A 5,705-nucleotide genomic window follows, 5' to 3' on the forward strand; every position below is an offset into this window, starting at 1 on the left:
CTAGTTGTTTTCAGTTCTAGAATTTTCTAAGTTTATGTCCCTTTTCTCTGTTAAGAGTAGGTTGATTAATAAAAGGGAAGTACCAAATGAGGTGGTAGTGACCACAGATTAGGTTTTCACAAGAAGTTTGACTATGAAGAAAGAATAAATTGAGCAATTGTTGAAGAAGAGTTTTTTTTAAAGTTTATTTTCTTTCTTTCTTTTTTTCTCACCCCCACCTCCCTATTTTAAAGACGAAGATGAACATTGTTGAAGGCTAACGAACTTATTTTCAAAAAGAATAGATGTAGGAAAGAGGAATAACTGGTGAAGGAAAATCACAAAGATGCAGGAAAGCGGGGTGGGTCTTACAGTAGAAAAATTTATCTTGAGTTATGAACCTTCTGCCTCTGAAATCAGATGGAAGGGTTGTGTGGGTAAATTAATGAGCAGAAGAGAAAAGACTAAGTTGAGAAAGAATATGAGTGATCATGGTGTCTAGGCTGGATAAGAACAAAGAGAAGTGAAGGTAGTTTCAGGAGATGAGATTCAAGTTGTAGATGTAGTCACTGGCATGGTTAAAGCCAAGTAGAGATGAGCACCAGTGTGGAGTTAAGTATGATGTTCCAAATGTCATCTATGAAGAAATGAAATCCCCTGGATGACTGAGACAAATATGATCCAGATGTAGAACTGGAGAGTGAGATTTGATAGATGATAGCAACAAGAAATAGAAGGGTCACCTAGCCAGATGGCATGTGACTCAAAAGAAGGAAGGTTTTTATAGATAGACAGTACTAGTAACATTTTAAGACTATAATGGGGGAATAGAATGCTGACTTTGCTCCCTCTACTCTCTTCCCAACACACACACACACACACACACACACACACTCTCCCAAGATATACTGGATGTGAGCAAAGGAAGAGCTAACACTTGAGAAGACCTCTGGAGAAGCATGTACTTATAAAAAATATTGAGTTTTAGTTCAGGAGATGAAATAGACTTTCTGAGGCAATATAATTATACATAAGAACTTAAGGTTTAAATCAGTATTTAGATGACTATTTTCAGATTTGAGTCTTGAAAGAACTATTTCCTTTCAAAAGAATATACACAAAAAAATTCAACAAGCCCAACATACAAATTAGCTTTCTAGAATATACCTAATATGTCAAAACTAAGAAGGGGGAAAAACTACTCTGTTAGCAAGAATGTAGTACTATATTTAAGTAATATTTTTAAAAGCTAGATTTTCTTCATAATTTTGATTACTCTGAAAAGTAGTTTGAGGGCTGGGCATGGTGATTTTTTTTTTTTTTTTTTTTTGGAAGTTGTATTACTTTCAAATATCCTATTCAGTCTGTTATTAGTATAATTTTTTAGCCAGGATTTATGTGATTAGCAGTATCCCTGGCATATGATTTATGTTCTATCAGGCCCAGGATAAACACATTTTTTGAAATCTAATTATATTATTATTTCCATAGTTAATTGTCTTTCAGCAACTGTATTAAAGACAACTTAGCTCACATATTACAAATCAGTGGAATATAAAATTTTTATTTTAAACAGGCTGAATTTTTGCCCTTCTTAAAACATAGATTGAGGAAAAATTATCTGCAATTTATTCTGGTTTCTATAATATGGTGACATTGGGGTAAATGTAGTATCAAGTTACTGCACTTTAAAAGCTGAAGGGAGAAAATTTTCAATTTAAAAATAAGTTGCTATAGTTACACAATGTTTACTTTCATAAGCAATAATTACATGAGACATCCAAGGAACTCCCACAAGTACAGTAAGATCAGTATCTGAAGTACATACTGGTTATTTCACATACATATTGAACCTGACTGCATATATCACTTCCGTTTCAAAGTAGCTATCATTTGGGAAATACTAAACAAAATGACTCATGTCTTTCTGAACCATGGAAGGGTGGAGACAAAAAGAATGAACATAACTATTTTAAAATTCAAGTAATGACTCATAGTTTAGAACATTTTTCATATTCCTTCATTCCTTTTATCAAAGAGTGCTATAATTTTTATACAGCAACTTCTATTGCTGAAAGAAGGAAACTGTGTTTCTAATGTGTTTCAGATGTGGAGTTTCTTTTTTGTATAAATAGATTTTTCATGCCCTTGATAAACCTCAAAAAAAACCATGCTTATAACTTAATGTTAATCCAGAGTAAAACAATGTCAAGCCCTTTAGATGTAGTCAATTTTAAACTTCTTAAATGTGAAGAAGAGGCCCTGTCAGAATACCTAGCCTATTCCTGACAAACAAGGGTTGCTAAACCTGCAAACCATATGTATTATAGAAATTTTGTTTTGTTTATATTCAGGACATCCAGTATTGCAAGAATACTTATAAAACTTTTAACCCAATATAATGCTGATCTTAAAATTATAAGGTTCATCGTTATATCTTAGTGAACCTTCCACAAAATATGTAATAGATTATTAAATATATCTGTTCTTTACTATTAAGGCTATCTTAAATTGAAAATACTTTATAAAAGTAACATGTTACACTCAACTGGCTTCAATATTAAAAGGATCATCATCACAAACAGGGTGACTAATTCAGTTATTCAATGCTATCACATATGACCTAGGCTCCTTTCAGCTTTTTCCTCTGTCAGACTCAGCACGGACCTTAGGATAACTCCCTTAATAGTCACAAGATACTTACCATACTTCATGGCATCATGTAAAACACATATTGTCATCCAGTAGGAGTGGGAGTTTCCTTCTGTTTCCTTGTCCCTTTTTAGGTACAAGGAAGACTTTACTAGAAGTTTGCTGACTTTCCCTGACATGCAAAGGGCCAGGCTGAGATCACATGTCTCTTCCCAAACAAATCAGTATTAGGCAAAACAGTTTTATCATGACTAGCTTAGACTAGTCATGATTTCCCAAACAAAACTGGGGGTAAGCATGCAAGAAGGAAGAGGGTAATGGCCCATAATGAGACAATCAACAAGATGCTATGTAGTGTTACATAGAAAAATTAAACCTTGGCATCTTCTTACAGTAATTTAATTTTCCCATCACTACAAATTAATCACAAAATATTAGTACTAGACACTTTGAGAGCCCTAAAGATTTTTAAAAGGGGGAAAACAAATCAGTAATCAGTAATCCACCTTAAAATAGACTAAATCATTTTATAAATGGCATTGACATAACAAGAAACACGTAAAACTTAGAAAACAATATACTTAAGAATATGAAACAGTAAAATTACACCTTAGTTTTGGCCAGTTAAAATGAAAGTTTTACCACCAAAATATTTCCTATTAATCTCACTTTTCTCCTCTATGAAAAGGCTAATTGCTAGACACTGGGCAGATCACATCTAGAGTAATGAAACTAGAACAAATTCAAGGAAGGCAGCCAGGATAATGGATAATCTAGAAACCATGTCGTTAAGGGTTGATAAAGCTGAAGATGTTTTGGTTGAAAAGGAGTCAGGGAGAGTATAATAGCTTTAAAATATTTGAAGTGCTGTCATTGTGAAGAGATATCAAACTGCACAGCTCTAGAGATAACAACTAGAAGCAATTAATAAAACACAGGAAGACAAAATCTGGTTCAATATCAGACAGTACTTTTATCCAGCATTTTTTTAATCTGAAGATGTAACAAGGTTGGCTACTCTTTGGGGTAGGGATGAACATTCCAGGTAACCTAAACAGCTACTATGGTTGTAAGCACTTTATGCACACTCACTTAATTGTTAGCAACATGCCTGCAAAGTAGTTTTTAACCCCAATTTCACAAACAAAAAACTGAGTTGGACTAGTTAAATACTAGAAATCATAAGGCTAACTAGTAAGGAAAACTGGATTCTATCCCAGGCCCATCCATCTCCAAAGCCCCAACTCTTCCCACATATGACATACCTAAAAGCAGTTGTTAAGGAAGCAAACAGGATTTTTGAGCTGGTAAGAACCAAATATCATCTGATTTGAAGTCCTGTTCAAAATTAAGATGCTAAAAATGAAGTATTACTTCCTTCCATTAGTATCAATACTTCCTAATAGTTTAAGAATGTTTTCACATCTATTCTCCCATTGGGTCCTCACAGCAGTGTTTTATGTAAGCAAGCTAGCGGGGTGTTATCCAACTCTCTTCTTGTTGCTTATATAAAATTTTCACCTATTTTTCTAAATCTTTTTTTTGGCTCTTTTCACTTGGCTTTTCTTGTACCGCCCATACTTAAAAATACTTGTTTTCTCTTCAACTGCTTTTCTCTCTTTTCTGGACGATCCCATGTCAAAATTCAACTTATCATCTCTAGCTTACTCCCCCCAAAGCATTCTTTTTCTGAATTCTCACATTGGTTAACAATAATGGCATCACCATATGAACAGTAACCCAACACACAGTAGACTTCCCTTACTTCATCTCCCACTTTTAGTCACCAAGTTCTACTCATTCTACCTAAAAGCTTCATGAACACTCTTCCTTTACAGTGACCTAATTTAAACCCACTTCAGTCCTCACCTAAGCTATCCTATCTGCCTTCTAACAAGTCTCTTAACTCTTGACTTTTCTCCCTCTAGTTCTATCCATGCTGTAGCAGATACAGGTTCTTTCACAAGAATCCCATCCTTTAAGCGGTGCCTCTGGTCCGGAGACTTACAAGAAACCCAGACCTGGCCAGAGTACCACATACCCCTAGCCACATGCCTAGTTTAGGAACGAGCACATGACTGAAACCAGACAAGGTCTTCCTCAGGACTTTACTTCCTGCCAAGGCTATCAGGAAAAATACTCTTTTCTTTTGGGATTGTGAATAAGGACACAATCCCAGTATTTTAAACTGCCTGCAGAAGGAGACATAAAAAACAAAACAAAACAAAACAAACAAACAAAAAAACTCTGCCTGACCATCCCCACTGCCTGGCTAAAAAATTTCCTTTGTTGTGTAAGAAAGTTTGAATTGGAGTTCCATCATTGGTAACCAACAATCCTGATTAACAGTTCTCTATACTACCAAGTACTTTTCTAAATCACAGATAAAATGTTGTGTTTACTTTTAGTCAACTAAATTTTATTAAAGTACACTAAAGACTTCTATCACTACCCTGCCTTTAAGTTTCACATATATCAATGTGCTTATTGCAATTCAAATACACCATGCCATTTTATGCAGCTGTGTCGCTGTATCAATATATTCTGTTCCTTCTGCCTAGAATATTCCCCTCCTACCTCCTTATTCACAAAATATACAGTGGGGTTGCACAAAATAAGGTGGAAAATTAGATAGCAGCCAAATCATGAAAGGCCTTCAAGGACACATCAAAGTATATACACGTAAACCTACACAATTTTAAGTCAAAATGTGACAAAATCAGACATATTTTGGAGGACTCACTGTGGATGCAGCATGAAGGGTGACCTAAAAATGAGGTGATACTAAAGGCAAAGAAAACAATTAGCAGGCCATTGCAATAGTCTAAGCCACAGGCCACCTGAGGTGGTGAAAGGAATAAATTGGGACAACTTCTCTAGGAAAAAAAAACAAAGCTTGGCAATAGCTAGCAATAGCACTGATAAGCCTTTTAAACTCTTTAAACAGCCTTTCCACTTGCAAGAATGTAAACATTAGGAAATAATGTGAGGCCCACAAAATATATTTATCAAGATTTTACTTAAGTATCATTTATAACAAAAGCATGAAAACCTAAATGTTGAACAAAAGAATG

This window comes from Eulemur rufifrons, chromosome 7, assembly GCF_041146395.1.
Source record: "Eulemur rufifrons isolate Redbay chromosome 7, OSU_ERuf_1, whole genome shotgun sequence".
Taxonomy (NCBI): Eukaryota; Metazoa; Chordata; class Mammalia; order Primates; family Lemuridae; genus Eulemur; species Eulemur rufifrons.